This window comes from Melozone crissalis, unplaced genomic scaffold (assembly GCF_028551555.1).
Source record: "Melozone crissalis strain CALT ecotype California unplaced genomic scaffold, PUWL_Pcris_2 ptg000139l_1, whole genome shotgun sequence".
Classification (NCBI taxonomy): Eukaryota; Metazoa; Chordata; class Aves; order Passeriformes; family Passerellidae; genus Melozone; species Melozone crissalis.
The window spans coordinates 6,657,448-6,681,638 of record NW_026535912.1 but is presented as its reverse complement, the minus strand read 5'-3'; the positions used below and the strand labels follow the sequence as shown (position 1 = coordinate 6,681,638).

Sequence of the window (24,191 nt, the reverse complement as noted above, 5' to 3'; positions counted from 1 at the left end):
CACAGAGACAGCACAAGTCACCCACTGACTTTGTGGACAGGCTCTTAGCAGCTGCATGTAAATGCGCAGCCCTGCATCCCTGGTCGGATATGGGAAAGAAGCAGCAGTGGGTTTCCCTGATGTCAGGGCAATCTAGCCCAGATGTCAGGCAGAAATTTCAGAAGCTGAAAGAGCCTGTCAAGAGAGACTTAAAGGCGTGAATGAGAAAAGCATAGAAAGTGAGTGTTTATCAAGAGAGAGAAAATAAAAAAGAGCTCCCTGCAGCCATGGTGGCAGCTCTGGATTGGCACCAGGCAGAGGCCAGACGTGGGCGTGGATGAAGCAGAGGCAGGGACGAAAAGAGCAGAGGCAGAGGAGGTTCAAAGCAGCCACAGACCAAGCTGGGGCCAAATCAATGTGCATCTTGTAAGAAATCAGGACACTGGAAATAAGGCCAGTGCCCAGAGTTAGCAGACAAAGTACACAAAACTCTTGCAGCCACTCTAGATGATAAGAAATGACCGAGACTGGCAATTCTTACCCTAGCAGGTTACCGGTTTAAATACAGCTAACGAATAATAAAGAAGTTGAATTTTTAACTAATTGTGGAGACACATTTTCACTCTTGAATCAGGCACTGATACCCAAAAGTGAAAACTATCTTCAAGCACTAGGAGCCACTGGCCAGCCAGAAAATGCATTCTTCCTGAAACCACTTCAATATAAAATCAAGTAGAAAATGGGAATACATCAGTTTCTTTATTTACCAAACTCACCCAAGTCTGTCCTATGCAGGGATTTGTTTGAAAATTTGGAAGCAACAGTTCCGTTTAGAAAAAGAAAACTTCAATGGAAGGTACCTGAACACAAATGAGTGGTTTTAGCAGTAGGACTGACAACTGACACCAGACCAACAAACAAGAAGAACTAGTTAGAGGAAGTATTGAATCAGTTATACCCAAGAGTATGGGATACTGATAGCCCAGGAAAATCAAAACGAGCAGACCCTATGAAAATTGAGCTACAGACAAGAGTTAAGGCAGTAGTCAGAAAGCAATACCCTTGAAGATTAGAAGCTAGGAAAGGAATAGAGCCAACAATCAATGAAATCCCTGACATCAGGACTATTGGAAGAATGGCAGCCAAAATTTAATACTGCTACATCAGCAATAAAGAAACCTAATGGAACTTAGAGACTAGTGCCAGATTTCCAGGCAATTAATGGTTTATACCTTACTAGCTTACTAGCTAAGCTTGGAGATGATTTTATTTGGTGCGGGGAAGGTCCATGGGCAGGTGCTGTCGAGAGCCGTTCCCTCATGGTCTGAGAGACCAGCTCCCCCAGCCCACCCTGCTCTCAGGCCCGGAGGTTGTAATGTGCGCTCGACCGGCAGCCAAAGGAGGGCTCTTGACACAGTGTCTGATGCAACAGGGTTTTTTGAAGGTAGGTCAGAGGGTGCAGGTTGGGTGAGGGTGAGAAGAGGGACAGGAAGAGGCAGGAGCACAAGCACTGTAACACGACACCTAAGGCACCTGCAAGCTGCTGGGGAAGCCTCAAGTCTGCTCAGTGAGCCGCGTGTGCCCTCAGCATTGGGACAGCCACCTTTCCCTCAGTGAGCCTCACATGCCAGGGTCAGCAAATCAAGAGGCACCAGCCATGCTGTAGGTGACTCAGAGCGAGTGCAGAGGGTCATGGTGGCCAGGGGCCAGAAGCAGGCAGAAAGCCATCGGGGCTGGGGAAAAGGCTCTGCTCTGCTTACAGCGTGGGCTGAGGGCTGGGAGAGCTCCATTTCCCCCTTGAGATGTTGGAGATGGGGCCTTTCAGCCTCCTGATAGGGCTGCAGGCAGCCAAAGGAGTACGACGACACAAGGCCGAGAGCAGCAAAGCAAAGAGCCAGCCGTGCGCAGCACAGGGAGGTGGCCCAGTGCAAAGCCAGCATGGCACCCTGAAGGTGCCTGCTGCACTCTCCTGTGTCCCTGGCCTGGGAAGGACAGGAATGTCCGTGGTCCAAGAGGGCCTTTCTGTGGCCCCTTTGGGCTCAAAGCTGCTGCTCTCTGGCTCAATGGGGCCTAAAGCCACAGAGCTCGGCCTCCCCCACAGCAACAGGAACAAGACTTGGATATCAGGCAGTGGAGCTCAATGCCTAAGGCTCAGGGGCAGGGGCCTCCAGTCTGGAGCACAGGGAGGGCACACGCCCAGCCCCACAACAGCTGGCCTCACAGCCCGGAAAGGCCAGGACCAGGGTTCCACGCCTGATTCCAGGGGGTCCCTCCCACTAGCCACTGACCTAGAAGCACCAGAGCAGCCGGCTGTCAGGATCAAGGCGGCTGCCAGGGGGCTGCTTATGGCCTCTGACAGCCAATTGCTCAGGGCTTAGCAGTGCCTCAGCCCCTCAGGGTCTCCCCCAGCCTGGCCAAGCTTCCCGGCAGCAGCGCCGCAGTCCCACAGCAGCGCCGGAGCAGCCCCATCCAGAGGCGCCTGGGAGCCCTCAGCAATGCAGCCAGCAGCACACGGCCAGGAGGACACGGATGGCCCTTCCTGCCCGGCACAGGGCTTGATGCCATCTCCAGGCACCGCTCTGGCAGAGATCCCCGCAGCTCCGGCCCCTGCCCAGTCGCTCTGTGGCGGGCACAAAGGCTTCAGCAGAACCACCAAAGGCCAAGGGGCTTCTGGCTATTTTCCCTGCAACACCGCACACCTGGGCAGCTGGCTGAGCACAAGCACCCTTTTCCCCCTCTTCTCCTATGCCCTACTGACCCTGTGCAGGAAAAGAAAGATCCTGGGACTCTGTGTATTGTAAGATATTCTATTCTATTCTACTCTAAGATATTCTATACTCAACAAAAAGGAAAATACAAACAGAAAAATCTCGAAGAACAAAAAGAAAATCCCTGCTGGCTCAAATGACTCCAGCAGACAGTCTTGCAGGTCATCTCTCTGCGGAGCTCCAGCAGAACAGCAAAGCAGTGCCGCACAGACGAGGCCGTTTCCTCCATGCACTGCGGAATTGATCTCGCAGCTTACGCCATGGGGAGTAGGGAGCTCTCTGTACGGCCCGGAGAACTAAACAAGATTCAACTGCAGCATCTCTGATTGCAGGACTGCTGTCATAGGCCATTTCTTCAAGGGCTGCAAGAGAGAGGAACAGAGGCAAGGTCAGATCCCGCATGTGCAGGGAGCCGAGGAGATCCCCCTGCCAGGGCCATCCCGGTTGGCTCTTGCCATGGCCAGGAGGGAGAAGGGAGCAAGGGGATCAGCCCGAAGGTGCTGGACATGAATGGCACACGTGGCCCTGAAATCTCTGTGTGCTCTGCCCACGGGTGCAGATCCCTCCGCAGCCGGAGCAGGGCTTGCAGCTGCCCCCTCCAGCCCCCTGGAGCGGTCAGCCCGCTGCCCTCACTCACTCACCAGTGCAGATCAGCTGGAGCTCTTGCTGCTGCCCCCTCAGGTGCCGCCCGGCCATGCCTGTGAACACAGAGCCTGTCACGGTCCCAGCGGCACAGCTCCCTGCCAGCGGCGCTGCCGGCACTGTGGCCACACGGGCTGCTGGCCGGGCAGGGCTCAGCCCGGGCCCTTGCCGCACGCTGCCGCCCCAGGGCACGGCTGCCAGAGGGCGGCAGCAGCAATGCCCAGGCCAGGCGGGGCTCCACGGCGCCGAGTCGGGCTGGCGCTGCGGGGGCAGCAGGCGGGGCCAGGGCCGACCTGCGCCGGGCCGGGGAGGAGCCCGGGCTCGGGACTCACCCAGGAACCTGACGGCCGCCTCTCGCAGGGGCTCCTGTGGGCTCTGCAGGTAGCGCAGAGCCCGGCGCAGGTGCTCGGCCGCTCGGCTCCTGTCCTCTGCCAACTGGAGAGAGCGGCAGGAGGGAAGGGTTGGCGTGGGCTCAGCTCCTGGGCTGGGTGCTGCCTGCGCCCAGCGCCGGCCTCCCCTGCTCGCACAGGCCTGAGGCGCGGCCAGCAGCCGCTGGCCAAGGGCTCCCGAGGGGAGGGGGCGGAGGGCCGGCTGCTGCCCGGGGAGCCGCGGTGCCGGCCCGCAGCCCTGCCGGGCCGGGGCTCCAAGGCCACGCGGCTCGGGCCCACGGGAGCCTGGAGCAGAGCCCGCGTGGCCTCGGGCTGCAGCAGCGGGCACAGCTGCCAGCCCCGCACACTGAGCACCGCCCCCAGGGACCTTGGCCATGCTGAGGCTGGGGGTTCTCGGCTGCTCTTACCAGGCACTCGCCAAAGCTCTGATCCAGGTGTAGCATTTGTTCGATGTCCCTCCTCTTCAGGAATCTGGCTGAGGAATGCAGCGTTTCCCAGGAGGCCTGGAGAGCAGCAGAGACGCAGAGATGGCCCCACAGTCCAGGGCACAGGAGCATCCCAGTGGCACAGGCTGGAGGAGGCTGCAGCCCGCAAGGTGCCAGGGCAGGAGGCAGCCCAAGCCCCTGCCAGGGGGACAGCAGGTGGCCACAAGTGCTCACCTCAGCAACAATCTGATTCTCATCATGGCAGTGGAAGTAGAGAGGGAGCAGGCTCTGGCGCACGTGAGACTTGAGGGCCTTTCTTCCCTCTTCTGTTAATAAGTCCAGCATCTCTTGAAAGACAGCCATGGAGCTCAGCTGCAGCTGGATATCATCCTGGATGAAAGGAAAGGGCAAAAGACGTAGGCATCAGCTGCTTCAGGCCCCCCAGGGCACAGGCCTGCATCTGCACAGGGCACCAAGGGTCCGGACAGCAGCCAGTGGCCGTGGCTGTGGGCACAGAGCCTTACGCTGTCAAAGAGTGGCAGGAGCGCCTCCACCAGCTGCAGGGCGATGGGGGTGGCTATGGGGCCACCATTATCCAGGAGCAAATATCTCAGTAAAAGAATGCTCATCCTGATGATGTCACTGTCATTTTCCTCCAGGAGCTCCACAAGACTTCCAGTCAGGCTCCGCAGTTTTTCGGCCTGTGCGGAACACCACTTTGTGAAAGGCCGCCCTGCTGCCGCAGGGCCCAGAGGCCACAGGCCTGTCCCAAAGCACTGGGGCAGCTGAAGCGGGAGGCAGGAGAGCTGGGAGCAGCTGACCTAGCGGCCGAAGCCCATGCAAGGCCAAGCGACAATGTTGCCCAGCCCCCCGCTGCCTGCACGGCTTCAGCCACTGCCCCCTTCTCACCATCAAGGGATTCTTGCCCAGCACTACGAGGCCTCGGAGTGCTAAGTAACGCCTGGCCACGTGCTCGCTCTGCAGGTTCTGTGCCAGGATCTCCAGAATGCTGTCACTGCATTGGCTCAAGTCCAGGCACTCGAGGACCTGAAAGGCACAGGGCAGTGACAGGGGAGCCGTCCGGCAGGAGCCCGGAGCTGCACAGGGCCGGGCCCAGGCAGCAGCACAGGGCACGGGCTTACACTGTCCTGGCAGCTGTGGCTGTGAGTGGGCAGAGGGCTGGGAGGCAGCTCAGCCAGGCAGCGCTGGCCTTGAGGCTCACCTCCACAAGGAATGCCAGGGCAGGGAAATCCCAGTATGGCATCTCTTCTCTGAGCATGGCGAGCAGGTAGAATGCAACCGCGGAACAAAAGTGGATGGCTAAGCGGCAAATTTCTCTGAAGAGGGGAAAAAGGAAACAAGAGCCTGAGCTAGTGAGGCAAACCTCTCCCAGGCGTGACTCATCCAGTTCTCATCTTTCCCCAGCACCCTTCCAGCAAAGGGGCGTGGGCCATTTGGCAGTTGGTTGCTCATGGGCACCCTCCTCTGCCAGCCTTTTCCAGTCTGCTTGGCCGTTCCTTTAGTGACAAGGCCCTCTGGCCCATGGCCACCACAAACACTTTGTGGGCCATCTGGGCACAGAGCAGCAATGTCAGAGGCAGTGGGGAGAAGGGGGTCTCACCTGGCAAGCAGAGCCATGGCAAAGTGGTGAGTGTCAAGAGAGAGCAGCGTGTCCCAGGCACACCTGCGCTCCATTGCCACCACCACATCCTCGCAGCGGAGAAGGCAGAGCAGGGACTTCAGGGTGCGCACTGCAAACCTGTGTGCAGAGCAAAGCCCAGGTCACACTGGCAGCACTGGCTCCTTGGCAGGCCACGTGGCAGGGACAGGAGGAGTGGCATGGAGCACCTGTTGGGGCTGGTGGCAAGGCCGTGCTCTTCCTGGCATGCCTTCCAGAAGGTGTCCACCGCCTCTGGCATATCCAGAGTGCTGAAGAACACTTGGAATAGCAGATGCGCCAATAGGCGGGGGAAATACACCTTCAATATCCGTGGCAGACAGGGCACCTGGAGGATCTTCCACGTCACCACGGTTGCCTACAAAGGACAAAGCCCACCGAGACAGCGCTCAGTGCCGAGGTGTGCGTGTGGCAGGGCCCGAGCGTAGCAGGGACAGGCCCGGAGAGACCTTGGCAGGGGGAGCACGGGGCCTGGTGGGCCTGAAGCTGCCCCTGGGCCAGGTTTCAGGCCAGCGCCTGAGGCAGGGAGATGCAGTGGGGGAAGGAGGATGGAGAGCTGCTGGAGAGGCAGCCTTGGGGCCAGCAAAGGCCAGTTGCAGAAACTCACAGCCAGGGCAAAGACAGCCGTTTCGTCCCCATCGGAGGTGCAGGTGCTGTACTCTGGCCAGCTGCCCAGCACATCCAGGAGGATCAGCTGCGCCAGCTCCACAGTCCTGGCTGAGCCCATGATGGTCTTCCACATGGCCATGGCAGCTCTGCAGGGTTAGAGCTGTGTCTCAGGGGGGTGTCAGACACAGCACCATGGGCAGCTGAGCTGGCTGCCATTTCTGCCTGGGCCCACTGCCCCCCTGCCAGCAGCAGCCCGACAGCCCAGGCCTGTGGGGACAGAGCCCTGAGAGGTGGCAAGGGAGCATGGCAGCAGGCTCAGGGGCTGTCGTAGCAGCGCTGGGAAAGGGAGCAGCCAGAGGGCCCTGGAAGTCTCTGTTGCTCAGACACCTGGGCAGGCTTTACAGGGTGATGGGCTGGGGAGGCCTGAGCTCTGTGGGCAGGTGGGCCCCATACCTGTCACAGGATGGGGCCACACGCAGGAGCGTCATGACCGCGTCATTTGGCTGTGCTTCGGTGAGATGCAGCAGGGTCTTGTCCAGCCTGTGCTCAGCAGAATCATTTGCCATGAGCCACTGGTGGATGTAGCTCACCATGGCAGGCACCTGGAGAAGGCACGGGGAGACTTGGAAAGCTGCCAGAGGGAGCAATGTTCCCAGCTTCCCCAGAGAAGTGCTTCCCTTCCCACTCCATTGCCATGTGGCCTGAAAGGCTCACAGCAACCAGCATGCGTGGCTGGGGAGGCCAAGCAATTGCTGGGAGGATCAAAGCCTGGCCACAGGCTGCTTACTTGTTTTGGAGTGTATAAATGTTCCTCTACAAGCATAGAGAGCAAGGCAGCACTGGTCTTGCTTTGGAAGATGGGCGAGTACGGTCTGAGGCCTACGCCCGTGGCGATGGTCTCTTGCTCCTCAATTCTCTTGAGGAAGTTGCAAACGAACTGTAGGAGAAGGGCAAGAAGCCGGGGATGTTGCATGGAGTGCTGCACACACGGTGCTGGGCTGAGCAGGGACAGCAGGCCCAGCCCAGGTGGGGGTGGCTGCAGGTACCTGCGCTGTTCTGCGGAAGCGGCCACGGCTGGACTCCTGCTCCTGTGTGCACTCCAGGGCTGCATCTGGCAAAGAGCAAGTGCAGCCAGAGATGAGGGGCTGCGGGAGAGGTCAGAGAACACAGCCCAGCCCTGCGATCCCCAGGCAGGGAGAGCCCCGGGATGGCCCAGGGGATGGGGCACGACCACTGCGGGGTGTCTGCCCGGCCCCTCTTCCGTCCTGTCCTTGGGCATGTCCCCAGGGGATGGCATGGCATGGCATGGCACGGCATGGCATGGCATGGGGTCAGGTTGGCTGCAGGCACTAGTCCTGTGGCCTAGCTCTGCCACTCACCCTCCTGTGGTGGCTGGAATGGCTCCAACTGTTTAGTCACCAGTGGTGAAGCAGCTCCAGGGCCTTCTTCCTCCTCTTCCCCCCAGGCCAGATTGGGCACTCCTGGGGTTCTGTGCTTCATGTCAGTGACACTAGCTTCTTGCAGAAGAGAAACCTTGGAAATGCTCCAAGGGCACCAAGTCCCACACACTGCCCTCAAGGGCAGCTGCGAAAGAGAAGCCTCAGGGAGACCACGGGTCAGCAAGTCCTGTGGTCTGGCCTCGAGCTCAGCTAAAAGAACAACGCCTCAGAAAACTTCCAGGTGGGAGACGAACGAGTGCGCTGTGCGGGGGCTCCTCACGGCACCGCTCTGTCCTGTCCTGTCCCATTGCGTTCTCCCAGCACCCGGGCACGCTTCTATTTCTCACGTGTCACAAAGGGACCTTGGACACCGGGTTCCATTCCATGTCACAGTGACCGTGCTGCAGTGTGTCACCAAGGGCCCTTGCACACACTGCCGCCTGCCCTGGGGCTGCCCCCAGCCCAGCCAAAGTGGCCCAGGCTGGAAGGAATGCCTGGCCCCAGGTGTCTAAGGCAGCCTGACAGGATCTTTAGGAAGGGCTCAGAGCATCAGCGAACACTGCCCTGCTCTGCGGGATCAGGGCAGCAGAAGGAGCCCCCATGGCTGCCGACGCAGCCACGCTGGGAAGGGCACAGGGCCTTCCAGGGAAGCTGGCAGGGCCTCCTTGGGACACGTCCCGGCCCGTGGCCATCCTAAACCCACAGGTGTGACACGCACAAGGAACGTGTAGGCCCGGGCACCAATGCTGCTCTGAGCCCTGGGGCCCGGGCAGCGCTGCCATCAGCAGTTGGAGCAGAGTCCCTGGCCAAGCAGAGCTGCCACCCCCCGAGCCCTGGCAGTGCTGGTGCCCGTCTGCTGCCCCAGAGACCTGTGCCCCCAGGGGCTTCTGTGCCACAGGGAGCCAAAGCCCACATGCATTAGGGGCTGTGCTCCTTCCTGCAGGGGCTGATGGCAGGAGCACCTGGAGCAACTGCTGGCAATGTTAGCATTCAAAACACATAATCACATAGGGATTATATGCGGTGCTTTTTATTCAAGAGCTCTGGGAATCGGGGTATATTCAACCCAAATCTGATTCCGACCATACATCCGAAAGGATCATGTTTTATACTTTATCTTTATATAAATCCATGTTAATTATTAAACTTATATTGTTCTATTGTATACATATATTTAGCCCCTCTCTGAATTTTCAGCATAGTTTCTCAATATTCTTCTTTTGGTTATATAAGAATTACATTTAATTACTAAACAATCATCACATCTAACAATTATATAATATATCATGCTGCTTACGCAGGTGCAGTTGATCTGGGAAAGCACAAAGCCTAACATTTTAGATTCTATCTTTAACTTTTTCCAGGGCTCCACTATCATTCTCCCCCCTTTGAAAGCACTTTCACTTCACTATAGGTGTAAATGTTCACTTGATACAGTCCTTTATTCCTCAGTTCGTACTTGGTTCTTCAAATCCAGGGTTGATGTAAACATTGTCGTGGATGCTGTTACGAACTGGAGAACCAGAAGATGGTGGGCGTGGATCTCGTGTTAGTGCCTTTATTATCCTCTGGTTCCAGGACGTTTTCTTCTGTATCTCTCCCTTTAAGATGCTGTAAACGAACCAAATTGCTAAGAATACAATTAGTAAGATTATCACGCTCTCAATGATAGATTTTAATCCATGAACTCACATTCCACCCTAATCTATTAAAGATTTTTCCTAACCAACTTGTAGCCAAATCCTTTTGCTCTTCTTGTGCTTCATGCTCTATTTGTTTCAACTGATTGATGTCACATTCAACATCTGCAGTTACATTTGGGATATGAACGCAGCAATGATCAACTTGTCCCTTTAAGAATCCACATACTCCATGCTCTTTCAGGAGTAACATATCTAGGGCCAATCGATTTTGTAAAGTCATTTTTGTGGTGGCTTGTAATTGTATATTTAATTCTTTAAATCCTTCCCAGGTGACTCTTGCCAGTCTACCTACCTGACCTGTAAGTTTGTACAGCATCTCTCTGCTCTTATAGTTTGCTATAGGACCAAGCAATGACTCTAGGGCCCATCCAAATTTCACTCCACTAGAGGGTTCTTGCCAAATGTCATCTGGATTTTCATCGTCTAGAACTTCTCGTCTTGCTCTTATCTGCAGAAGTTCATGTTTTCCATTAAATGGGGACTTTTTCCAAATTGGACATAAGGTTGGGAGGCCTAAAGTATTCTCCTTTACTTTCCCGTCTACAGGCAGATATGTTGTCCAGGTACCATCACTTGCTGCCCATACAAATTGTCCTGGACCTCAGACTGTAACCCTGGTACACCCTATAATTACTCTATAATTCACTCTGCCTTGTTTATGTTTGATCCCTCTGCAAGCACAACCAATTTGTAGGGCTATTGTCAGGGGTGGCATCTGCTTTATCTCTACATCATCTGAAGTGCAGTTTAAAGTTTTATTACATGTCCACCAACTTACTTTGTCTGCCCTCGTTCTGCTACTAGTGTCAGTGTTCGTTATTGCTGGATCTGTTTCATTCTCAGGGCCTTCCCACTTAATACACCAAGGGGTTTTTGCCATATATTGGAATCTTTGAAGAATACTCACACACCACACACTGTCCCAAGGTTCTATCTGATCTTTCCTATCCTTGGCCTCACATTTCCATACAAGAGTGGTTTCTGTAACTTGCCTCGATTCGGGTACCTGTTTACATGTAATTGTTTTGTTCTTTTGCATTTCAGGTAGTTTTGATGTTATGATTCTCCAATTTACTGGGTCTCCTGCTGTCTTTGGCATTGGCAGACAGGCAGTTATTCGACTGGTGTTTTGCATTTTGGCAAAATCTTTGACTAATCCAATCATTACATTCTAAGCCCGAACTGCATTAGAAACCTTTATCACCTGTGTTTCTGTTTGTACCTCTCTCTTCATTCTAGAATGAAGAATGGTTAGTCGATCATTTTGCACTCCACATCCCAAAGATATTAATAACCATAACATTAGCACAATTACTGATAGCATTCTGAAAGCAATTAAACACATCTTATCTGCAGCCTTTGTTCATTCCAGAGTTTATACAGTCTGTGATCCAGGATGGACTTTCTTCACTCAGGTATAGTGAATCCAGGGGTCCACACCGGCTACTTTGACTGCTGTAAAGGTGGTCAGTAGTACCTGATGGAGTCCACTCCACTTTTCTTTCAGCGGTTCCTCGTTCCAGTTCTTGATGTACACCTCGTCTCCTGGATGTATGTTATGGACTGGGTTCTCGAGAGTCAGTGGTCTATTCCACACGAGGATACTCCAGAGCCGAGCTAAAGTTTTCCCAAGAGACAGAACATAATTATACACTTCCTTCTTTCCTGTGATGTGTACATTAGGGTTCAGGAGATTCATATGGTTTCCCATACAATATCTCATAAGGACTGACTGACATCCCACTCCTAGGCTTTATCCGAATCCTCAACAGTGCTATTGGCAAAGCCTGGGGCCACTGCAATTTGGCTTCTTGGCATATTTTACTGGTTTGCCTTTTTAGTGTCTGATTCATCCTCTCTACCTGTCCAATTGACTGGGGTCTCTCCGAATTCTTCCTAGCTGTGCTTGTCGCCTGGCCACTGGGTTATTTTTCAAGCAGATATCACATTTTGTCATTACTGATTTTGCCATTGTTAACATCCGTACTGAAATTAAACTCTGCTTTAGCAATTTTACCAATGCCTCTGCTCCCCAGTGACATTCATTATGTTTAATTTATAGAACTTCTCTCATTATCAAGGGGGGTACCACTATTTGTCCTTGTGCAGTCACATACCATCCCTGTGAATTCTTTTGTGCATTTAGCAAATGTGCCAGTCTCTCATCTTCTACTGAATATTTTGGTTTTGGAGGAAAATTGAATTGGGATACATTAAGCTTCAAAGGTATCAATGCCATTGTTGTTTGTACCTCTCGAGCAACCTGTCGGGCTGCCCAGTCTGCCTTTCGATTTCCCTCACAGATTTTGGAGTTTCCTGATTGGTGTGCTTTGCAGTGTATGATTGCCACTTGTTCAGGTTTTTGCACTGCCTTTATCAATTGCAGGACTGCATCCTGATGTTTAATGTGCATACCCCGAGAAGATAACAGTCCTCCTTCTTTCCATAGTGCTCCGTGTACATGCACCACTCCAAAAGCATATTTTGAGTCAGTCCACATACTTACCTTTTTCCCTTCACTTAATTCTAGTGCCCTGGTTAAAGCAACCAGTTCTGCCTTCACGGCAGATATATTTGGTGGTAATGCCTTTGCCTCCACTGCTGTATTGACTGTTGTTACTGCATATCCAGCGTATCTGGTTCCATTTTCCACGAAGCTGCTCCCATCTGTAAACAGCTCCCACTCAGGCTGCTCTAGTGGGACATCTTTCAGGTCTTCTCTTGCTGAATGGGTGTACTCTATTACTTCTACACAGTCGTGTTCTAATGGGCCTTGTTCAGTTGTGGTCCCTAGGAACAAAGCTGGATTCAAAAGGTTAGTTGTTTTTAATGTGACATCCTGCTCAGTCAGGACTACATGGAATTTCATCATCCTGCTGGGAGATAGCCAATGGCCCCCCTTTTGTTCTAAGACAGTGGTTACCATGTGTGGTACATACACATCTATGTGCCTTCCCATAGTAAGTTTCCTGGCTTCTTGTATCAGGATCACAGTAGCTGCGACTGCCGGCGGACATGGGGGCCACCCGGCACTTATGTTGTCGAGTTGTTTGGAAAAGTAGCCCACCAGCCTTTTCCAGCTTCCCAGATGTTGGGTCAGGACTCCCAGTGCTAGGCACAGCCTTTCATGTACAAACAACTGAAAATCTTTAGACAGATCAGGTAACCCTAATGCTGGAGCAGTTGTCAGTGCTTCCTTTAATTTTAGGAAGGCTTCTTTCTGTGGTTGCCCCAGGTGAATGGCTGCATCTTCTGAGCTTCATACAGGGGTTTCGCAATCAGTCCACAGTCCATGATCCACAAGCGACACCATCCTGCCATCCCGAGGAAGACTCGCAGCTCATGTAAATTCTGGGGCTCTGGAATAGCACAAATAGCTTGGATATGGTTAGTACCTAGTTTTTGTTGCCCTTGTGAAATTTAAATCTCAATGGTTACCTTTATACAGGTTACTTTTTCTTCTGTAGCTATTAGTATATCATCAACATACTGCAACAATAAGTATTGGTCTCTTGGTACTAGCCCATTTTCGGTCCAAATCTCCAGTTCCTTTGCCAGTTAGTTTCCAAATAGGGTCGGCGAGTTCTTGTCGTGTCCAGGTGAGCTGGGTCTTTCTTCTGTTGCCTGGGTTTTCCCACTCAAAAACAAACAGTTTCCTACTTTCTTTCTCAAAGGGTATGCAGAGAAAGGCATCTTTTAAATCAATTACAGTAAACCACTTATAAATCCCCTTTACGGATGTTAGCAATTTGTGAGAATTTGTTACCACTGGATAAATGTCCTTTTTATTTATTGCTCTCAAATCCTGCGCTAACCTATATTCAGATATTTGTTTTCTTTACTGGAAATATTGGTGGATTAAATTCTATTCTATATTTGTGGTGAGTTCTTGAACCTGTTCCACAGGTTCAGCTAGTTATATTCTCCTAACACCATGGCTTTGGCAGCGTTTCCCTGCTTGAACTGATTGCCCTGGTCAAACTGGTTATTCAAGCTTGGACAATTTCACTTCCAATGCCCCTCCTGCTTACAATACACACATTGATTCAGGCTTAACCTTTGTGTGACTGGTCTCTTACCGCGGATATTCCTGTTACATCCCCTGAAATTTGGGTCACCTTCTCCTTGTATTACTGCCAATAGATTCTGCTGCTGTCTGTTACTAGCTTCTTTTTCCCGTTTGCTATATGCCATCCAAGCAACCTCAAGTAACTTATCCAAATTCCTTAATTCTTCCCCCTCTGATTTTTCCAATTTTCTACGAATGTCATCCTGTGATTGGCCCAAGAATATGAGAGTGAGCTGAACCTTTGCTTGCTCTGTATCCATTTGGAGGTCTGTATATTTCCTTGCTACCTCCTTAAGCCTTTCCAAAAACGCAGTGGGAGATTCCTTCTTTTCCTGTCGAACCTCATATAGTTTGGACCAATTTATAGTTTTGGGCACAGCGTTCTGAACTCCTATTTGGATCCACTCTTGATATTTACATAATTTCCTCATATCGCACAATAAATTAGGGTCACAATTTGGATACTCAATTGGGAAATTCACATCTAAATTCCCTGTTACTAGCCCATATCTAATATCTTCTCTTGCCCTCTCTTTGGCTGCCTTAAGTACCATTTCTTTTTCAGTAGAATCCATCAGAGTATCTAATATTACTTGTATGTCATCCCAGTCAGCATTTTGAGTTTTCATAACCATTTTTACTACGCGTGCCATTTTATCAGGATTTTCTCTATAAGTTCCGGCTGACTGTTTCCAAATAACTAAGCCTGCAGCGGAAAAAGGAACTTTTACAAATACTGGCCCTTCCATTCCGACACCTTGTTGTAAGGGGGCAATCACAGTCCGTTTTTGTTTGCTTATGCCTTTTCTATGCACAACTGGGGCGAGCTTTGACCGACTCCGGGTTCTGTGGGCAACTGGGGTCACTGATTCATTACCATTGCTATCTTTTTCATTCGCATACCTCTTTCTCCTTTCTATCACAGTTAGGTTTTGCTCATCTTCCGAGGAAGAGGGACCGGGTGATGATGGGAGAGGAGGATAAAGAGGGAAAGGTGTACTAGACGAGACGGGCTCAGGACTAGGTGGGTGAGGAGCAGGTAGTGGGATAGGGACAGGTGAAACAGGTGAAACAGGTGGGATAGGGTTAGGTTCTCTTGTAGCATTCTTAGCTCCTATTGGAGCTACTTGTAATTCAACATCTGTATAATTTTCCCTACTCAAGCTTTCTTTCAATGCCAAGTGTTCTAAACAACGTTCCTCACAAACCCCACACTTTGCAGATGTTTTAACCACTAATAATCCACATTCATCCTGCCATTCTGGCTTTCCCTGTAAATAGAAAACCAGATCAACATATGGGACTTCATCCCATTTTCCTTCTTGTTTACAAAACGACATTAATCGCGAAATAGTGTTATATTGCAGAGTACCGTATTTTAGCCATTTTTCGCCATTCTCCAAGGCATATTCTGGCCACCATGAATTACAGTAATCAATCAACTTAGTTTTACGTAATTCTTCCCCAAAGTTACCCTGTTTCCAATGTGCTAATAAGCACCCCAAAGGAGAATTTTGCGGGATAGGGGTGTTACTGCCCAAAATCCCTTTAAATTTCTCCATTTCAATTACACCACAAATGCTGAACCCGCAATGCTTTTGTGATTGTCTTATGGAACGGCGCCTAGGCTTGTACCACCAGGAATTCCTTTAGCCCAACCAAGCGTAGCTTTTGCTGTGTCTTATTTGGCAGGCATCCAAAACCAAACCAAAGTAAAAAAAGCACCTTACCTTTCTCCTGGGGACGTTGTGAGCGGCAGGAGCGGTCGCGGCCAATGGGCTCCCCAAGAATCCCTCGGTGCCGGCTGGAGCGTGATCAAGTCGCGAACTCGCTCAGCAGCACTCACAACGGTTCCATCTGGGTCGCCAAAATGTTAGTGCTCAAAAACACATACTCACGTAGGGATTATATGTGGTGCTTTTTATTCAAGAGCTCTGGGAATCAGGGTATTACCCAAATTTGATTCCAACCATACATCCAAAATGATCATGTTTTTATACTCTATCTTTATATAACTTTCATGTTAATTATTAAACTTATATTGTTCTATTGTATACATAAATTTAGCCCCTCTCTGAATTTCCAACATATTTTCTCATTATTCTTCTTCTGGTTATATAGTAATTATATTTAATTACTAAACAATCATCACATCTAACAATTATGTACTTTATCATACTGCTTACGCAGGTGCAGTTGATCTGGGAAAGCACAAAGCCTAACATTTTAGATTCTATCTTTAACTTTTCCCAGAGCTCCACTATCATGGAGAGAGCTGATGTGGCTAGCAAAGGAGCAGGTGCAGTGTCCTCTTGCATCTTTGTGCTGTAGGTTTTTGAACTGATAGAAAGGAATGGGCCCCCAAAACTGCAGAAGCCCAGGCACCACTCGGCTCTCCTGCACAACTTCCTCCACTGCTGCCTGCAGGCAGACGAGGACAGGCGCTGCTCTGCCCAGGAACTCCTGCAGGTAAGAAAAAGCAAAGGGGCAAAAAGCCCTATCAGCTGAGGACACCTGCATGAAGGGATGAGGAGGAGTGTGGGCCACGTGGCGCAGACAGCTCCCAGGACAGGAAGGTGCAGGGGGACATGCTGCCCTCGGTGCTCTTGGTGTGTCTTCCTGGTAGCCAGGGAATCCTGCTTGAGCCCATGAGGATGGGTCCTGGAAAGTAAGAGTTCCTTTCTTTGTTCTTTTTCTTCTGGGCAGCATCCCTTTGTGACCTCAGGCCATCCTGCCTCCATCCTGGCTGCTCTGATCATTTCAGCCAAGCAAGTGCAGGAAGACTGGAGAGGAGACACCTGCACCTGAGGAGACCCTTATGCCCCGCCAGCTGAGAGGAGGGAAAAGGGGATGTGTCATCTTGAGGCAGAGCTTCAGCCATCCCCCAAGTATTAAGAGGAGCTGTGCCCTAGATAGGAAATGTGACATTTTTCATATTTGCTCAGTTTAGGTCTTAGGTTAGGTTAGGTTAGGTTAGGTTAGATTACGTGTGTGTTAGGTTAGGTTAGGTTAGGTTAGGTTAGGTTAGGTTAGGTTGGGTGTGTTAGGTTCCATTTAAAACTCTGTTGTTTTTTCTTTCTCAAAAAGATGAACGTTTAAAAAATTAGGAAATATAGGGATCAACTTCTAAGGACTATGGTGCTGTTGGCACACTATATACAGCCACAAACGGAATGGGACACTCTGAATCAGTGTCATGAGCTGTTTATTTCAAACATCAGTCTCAGTACATTGTTAGGACAATGGAGACAGGATATGTTTACAGCTCGCTGATTCAAATGGAATGCCAAGGAAACGTCACATTACAGGGTAGCATAAAACCCTCTCAGCCTAAGTTTCAGCCAATCACACATAGAGCAAAACATATTGACAATAATTCTATCCAATCATATGAAACACACGTAACAGTAGTTAACAAAATAAGGACTTATTTTCTAACACAATGGCTCGTTTATGAGAGACAAAGCACAGAGGCTCATTCATACTAACCTTCTAAAGATATACATTAAATAAACTTGTTGCAACCTATAAGGGTAAATCACAGGGGCTTATTGTTCTATTTCTCATGTCTGCTCTACTGCTTAGAAAACTTTTTGCTGTATTAGCAATGTTCACAAATCTGCTGTCTGAGGCCTGTCTTTTTTACCACTTTCTCAAAACCCTCAAATTTTATGAATCCCAACATTTGGAACATAGATAGCTTAGATAATAGAGGATTGTTTAGCTTAGAGTAGAGTGTTGTTAATTTAGGGAAGCTCTGAGGTATCTTTTAAGTAGAAACGAAAGAATTGTCATAATAAGAATTAAGCTGTGAGAGGAAAAGCTGGGCTGCAGCCCAACTGGAGCCTGCAGGTGCTCCAATCTGTCAGCCTGAACAGGCCACCTGCAGGACAGAAGGATGAAGATGGAGAAGTGGCGAGGGGATACTTTGTTTCAGCCCGAGTGCCAATAAAAGTCTAAAATATCCAGAGTGTTGTAAGACTCCCTTCCTTGCCAGGCTGTAGCTAAGGGGACAGTCCCTTTCAGAGGCCCAAAGAACATAGTGAGGTAAGCAGCTTTGCTTGCCTGAAGTGTGGAATGCCCGTGGGAAGCTGAGAGACTTGTGGGTAATGAACGCCAGGAGATGAGCTCACATTCAGGACAACACTAGGAGGCAGATGTGCAGTCCTTGCTGGGCCTCTTGTCTTGGAGATGTCAGGGTGATCAGCAGCAATCACCATTTGGTTCCCACCCTCCTCTCACTATGTCACCTATGGGATGGAATGGCATTGTCATAGCGGCTTCTGGCCCTTCCTCCCTGATTCTCTTTTCCTCCCTTTTCAACCCAGAGTCCCAGGGCCCATCTGGGCCAGCCTCATCCCCCACGGGTGTGTGCAACCACCAGGGCCTCCTCAGAGCCCCATTCCCACTCTGCTGCTTCCTTGGCCTTTTCCCACATCTGGGCCAGCCTGCTGTTGCCAGCTGTTGGGCACACACACACACAGCATACCACACCTATCAGGGAGCAATTTGATGCAGGAGCCCCTGCTAACCACGGCTCACCAGCCCGGCACTTTTCCCACCCAGCTGTGGCTCCATATGGACTCCATCTGCTGGGATACCCACTGTGAGGGACTGCTCAGGGCCTGGATGCTCCTTGAATGGTGCCCACAGGCCTGATTTCCACACCTCCCCATTCCTCCTACCCCTAAGGCTGCCTCAGCCTTCTAAACACAATTTTTCTTACTCTAATGGCTTCCTGTGCTTTACCGCATACTGTAAGCAGGAGTACACAGTTTTGATTGTCTTTAATCTAGAATTAATAAAAAGAAGTTGGAAGTGCTACAAGAATTTGTCATTTCAAATTTGAAGCAACTGCAAAAAGTAGAGAAGCTTTCTGTGCAGCTTTTCAGTGAATTTAAAGTCTCCTTCCTCTTCACTCACTTTCAGCATATCTGTTGATTTTCCTTTGCTGTCATCTCTTAAGCTTCATCACTTGTCTATGGATTTGTAAAAACACCCTGAAAACCCAACCCAAATTTACTATCCTTTGTATTTCTCCTCTTCTGGAAAAGCTGAGGCTCCTGTGATCTTCTCCTGTGATCTAAACTGTGATTCCCATCTTGGCTCTGGCTAAGAGCAGAACAAATGGAATTTGTTACCTGCTAGTAAGATCTGCTAGCAAAGGTCACAGTTAGAGCTAAGCATGATGCTTCTCTCCCTCCGTTGAATACACATCTTTGTGTCTAGGCCTGGGGATTTCCAGGAGCACCTGGAAGCTACTGCCAAGGACAAAAGTCTCACTCTTGCTGGTTTGGACATGGATTTTTTGGTAGGATTTTGATCTACATCTACAGTGGCCTACAGGAACTGGATCTTTGACACAAAGTGCCTTCAAGCAACATTTCAAAGCATAGTGGGCAATGAAGTCCAGATACTAATGAGTTGTGGTTTGCTTGAACTCTGTGTAACATCTGGTACAATATCCCAAAACATGTCATTTTTGAGTGTTTCAGGCATTTAAAATTCAGGCTTATTCTTGTCAACACTTTTCTTTCCTCCCTTCAGAAATCTGCATGCCCAGGTACTAATTTCTTTCTCAGTTTGTTGACAAGTTACCTGTCAGATAATACTTGTTTCTTGACCCAGAGATGGGGCAACTGTCGCCATTAGGCCAGACGTGAAATACACATGTGATCAGGGTACGAGAAGAAAAAAGTTTTTTTTATTTTGCGTGTTCTCTGGCTTATACGCTCTTAACCAAGTGTGATCTTAAGTCCGCCGCTTGCCTTGGCTTGCAGGTGGCCATCAAGCGAGTGTCCCAGGAGCGCATCTCGGAGTGGGCGCGGCTGGTGAGTGAGCGGGGCCAGCGGGAGGAGCCGGCGGGGCGTGCCGGGCGAGGCCCGGCAGGGCGGCAGCGAGGGCAGCAAGCGCAAGCGTGGAGTGAGTGGAGGCCGCGCAGCGCCCCGGGCCAGGCCATGGCGAGCCGTGGCGGGGCCGGGCAGGGGCTGCCCGAGGTGCGGTGCAGCATCGGCCCCGCTGACGGCATTGCGGTCCCCCCGCAGTGCAAGGGCGCCCTTGTGCCCCTGGAGCCGGCGCTGCTGTGGAAGGTGTTGCGGCCTGGCTTCCGCGGCGTCATGCAGCTCCTGGACTAGTTCGAGGTGCCCGAGAGCTTCGCGCTGCTCATGGAGCATCCGCAGCGCTGTCAGCACCTCTGGTACTTCCTGCACGAGCGGCGGTTCCTGACGGAGGCCATGGTGCAGGGGCTGCTCCGCCAGGTGCTGGAGGCCGTGTGGTGCAGCAGCAGCCGGGGTGTCCTGCACCGCCACATCAAGGCTGAGAACGTCCTCATCTACCTGGCCACAGGTGAGGCGAAGCTTATCGACTTTGGCTGCAGCACGATCCTCCAGGACACGTTCTACACCCAGATGTCAGGTGAGCCCAAAGCCGGGGGCCCAGCAGGGCAGCAAAGTTCCCCCCTCGGCTGGCAGAGGGGGAAGAGGGAGGGAAGGAAGGAGGGAGGGAAGGAGGGGGAATCCTTCTTCAGCCAGCTGTAGCCAAGTTGCTTTTTGGCAGGGCAGGGGCTGGCTGTTGTGGAACGGGAGCTGGCTGGGAGGGAGGGAGTAGCATGGGCCTGATGAGCTGCGCCTATGTCCCATAGGAACATCAGAGTACAGCCCACTAGAGTGGATCCTCTTTGGCTGCTACCATGGCCAGCCAGCCACCATCTGGTCCCTGGGCATCCTGCTCTATGAGCTGGTCTGCAGGCACCTTCCATTCCACACCAATGAGGACATCGTCCGGGACCAGCTCTTCTTCCCGCCACGGGTGTCTCAAGGTGGGGATGCACCTTCAAGGCATGAGGGGAAGAACGGGATTGGGAGGGGCAGCTGGCGCATAAGCGTCCTACTCTTGCAGCTGGTGAGGAGTGGATCTCCTGGGCTCAGCTGGAGGAGGTGGCACCTGTGCCTCTGTGCTGGTGTCCTCTGCAAGAGAGGATCAATAGGAAGCTTTTGGCTGTAGCTCTGAGCACTCCTGGTGGCCTGGGCATTGTGGAATGTGGGAGAGCATGGACAGGAGCCCCTTCCTGCTGAGCGGCGGTTTCTGGTTTCTCTCCGCAGAGTGCCAGCACCTCATCAGGTGGTGTTTATGCATGGACCCCACAGACGGGCCATCACTGGAGGACCTTTTTGAGCATTCTTGGCTGCAGGAGCCCTGCCTGGCCCAGGAGACAGCAGAGATTCATCCCTGTGCACAGTAGGATCCAGGAGCCAGCATGTAGCAGCGGCACGCGTCTTGTGGCGCTGGAAGAAAACCCCAGAGCATTTCCCTGTGGCCACAGCGCTGAGGAGAGAGCGCAGCCGAGGAGATGCTTCCGCTGGTCCCCGTGAGCTGTGGAGGGAGCGGATCGATGCTGCCCATCCCATTGGAGAAGTGGTGGCAGTGCGGTGAAGGTGCCACAGACTGGGACAAGGGAAACATCCCCCTGCAGCTCAATGGCATCGTGACGTCCCCACAAGCTGAGGTACAGCTGGCATGTTCTTCTGGAGCACGACGTGGAGCTGGGAACACCATCCTGGAGCCCATTGTCTTTGGCTGTGGCCCCTGCCTGGAGGACACGCTCTGCGCCCCGATGGAATCAAGATGAGTCCCCAGCCGGCACCGGGGCGGGGGGATGCTGGTGCTCCCAGGCACGGCAGGGCTCGGCCTGGCCATGCACCGGAGGTTCCCCGCTCGGCAGCACTGGGGAATATTAATTGTTCCGCCGGCCGCTGAGCTGCTTTTTGGCGGGACACGGGACTGATGTTGTGGAAGGGAAGCCAGATCTTGGCCTTGCTGACAGCTTCTGCCAGCCAGCCTGGCACGGGCTGAGGTGGGGGCACCCAGCCTGACAAAAGCATCCATCCATGTGGATAGGGGCAGCAGAGGGGGCAAGTTCCGAAGCAGTGCCCCAGCTGGCCTGCTCTGCAGGCCCTTGAGGAAGGAGCGCCTTTATGGGTGGGAAAGGTGGGGAGTGCCTTTATGGGTGGGAAAGGTGGACAGATTTAATTCTCCCATGGAGTGGTCAGACCCTCCTCAGGCCCGTGAAACAGTGACAGGCTTTGTGCTTTTTCTTGTTTCCAGGTCTTGTTTTGAATTGACTTTAATGCAATTGTTCTTTGTTTTCCCCAGGAGGATTACACCTGGTGCCCGGACCGGACAGGGAAGCACCTGCAGCATCCGGGGAGCGCGTCCAGTGCCAGCGCTACCCCAGGGGCCAGGGTCTGCAGAGACAGCCCCTTCCAGAAGGATGAGGACCTGGTGCATGATTGGCTCCTCTCCTGGCAGCAGCTCTCCAGAGGTGGGCACCCGGCTCCACAGCTGGGCTGGCAGAAGGGCTCCGGGCAAGCAGCAGCGGGCACACGGGCATGCCGCTCCTGCAGCTGCTGAGGAGGTTGCTGTGCCCTGATTAAGCAGAGGAGGTGGAACGTTGCCTGCCCCACTGCCCTTCTCTAAAAACAGAGAATGGTTCGGGAGGTTTGGGCTCTGAGCACAGCCAGCAGCCTGGCCTGGGCACAGCCATGGTGGAACAGGGGGACAGGAGCCTGCTGTGACTGACCGTGGCTCTCTGGTTTCTCTCCGCAGGCTGCCACCACCTCATGCCATGGGAACAGCCCCGCTCGGCCTGCCAGGCTGAGAGGGCTGGAGGGTGGCCGGTGTTCATTTGCTGTCAAAAATAAATTGGGATTTTTTTGTCATCGTCATCATTGGAGAATTTCTTTCATCCTTTTCCAAGCTTTTGGCCTCCTGTGATAGATGGATGTGATTAGTTCTAACAAAATTGTAATTATTTCAATATTTTTGGAAAATAATTGGAAAGGTATATGTGATTAATGTTATGAAGAAAATGGGTTTCTTTGTAGATGATACCTGTGGGAAACAGGATACAGGAGATTGGAATGGCCTTGATGAACAAAATTTAGGAAGCCTCCCAAGTCAGAATTGGCATCAAGACAAAGTTAAGACAACTCCCAGGACAGGATCGGCCGTGACATGAATAACGCTGGGACAATTCCAGACAGGGAGTCTAAAATAGTGCTCTTATCTATAAAATAATGAGGCTTAATTGGAGCATAGTGCTTACTTACATAACACAGGACTTGGGGCACAGGCACAACCTGTCAAGTTATTCAGAGGACAGCGAGGAAGACTGTCAGCCTTCATCCAAGGAGAGCACCAAAGAGCCAGAAGCCCCCTTAGCCACAGCGGGAGCATGTGCTGTATGTGTGGTGATGTAGATTTCAGGAATTGGAAATAGGAGGAGATTTACAGGAAAATATTGATGAATATGTATTAGCACACAGTATATAAGCTGTGTTTGGATTCTTTTGCCTTTTGCATGTGAGGCAGGGTGGGAAGCCCTCCCCAAACCCCGATCGATCGGTTTTGCTTATGCTTTATCCAAACCACTGCCAAATTTCTTCTTGTAACTACTGGGTTCTATTTGATTGTATTATTTTATCTCAGTAAAACTGCTGCTAAATTTTAAGTTTGTGGTTTATTAAATTAGACATATGGGACTTCATATATAACATCAGGAATATAACTTAATCGTTTACGAAACCAAAATGAATATTGTTCAGCTAAATTAACAAGGACTAGAAAAGCATTCCAGACCTAATCACAAAGGATAAAGTAACAGAAATGATGATACTTGATGAAATGAATACATTTTTGCTTAGTTAATAGCTCAGTCTCCTCTGGCTTTTGATCTCCTCCCCAGAAGGGGTGCAGTTCTTTGATCTCTCCTTCACGAGGGGCACAGTCCTTAGGGTTTGGTCTTGGCTTTGGCATGGGGTGTTGTGTTTTGGATGATGATGACTGCCAAAAACACCCCTAAAATTGCCCCCCAAACCCCCAAATCTCCTCAACTCCTCCGCCCCCAAACCTCCCCCCAACCCCCTCAGGATGAATTTTTGGGTTAATTTCAGGTAATTTTGGGTGATTTTGGCACCTTGTGGATGCCGAAGTGGGCATAGGATTCAAACCCACCCAAAATTCCCCTTAAAATTCCCCTAAAATCCCTACAAGTCTTCCCCAAACCTCCTCAGGATAGATTTGGATGTAATTTTGGGTTAATTTCCGGTAATTTTGGGTCAATTCTGGGTGGATTTTGGGTGGTTTTGGTACCTCCTGGACAACAAATTTGACGTAGGATGCAAACCTGTTGCATTCTTGTTGTAGTCATATTTCTCAGGTCCTACACACTGCACCAAGCTGCTCTTTTCTGCTGTGCAGTTCTTCGTGTGTCTTCTCAGGGGCTCCTCCTGGGCTCTCGACCCACCCCTATTTATTCTAGTTACCCTCAGGAGCCACAGCTGCTGCCCAACTAAGGACTTTGCAGCTGTAGCTCATTTGGAGTAACTAGGACCCACACATAGATCTTAACAGGGACTCTCTCCATAACAATACATACATATGTTCAGGCCCCCACACAAACCCAGCCAAAATCTCCCCAGATTCCCTCAAAA

General features: G+C 51.4%; 1 pseudogene; it reads left to right on the top strand.

The window, feature by feature from the left end:
- Positions 1 to 22,357, top strand: part of LOC128948616 (serine/threonine-protein kinase pim-1-like) — a 71,621-nt pseudogene extending 49,264 nt beyond the window's left edge.
- Positions 22,358 to 24,191: the final 1,834 nt, after the last annotated feature.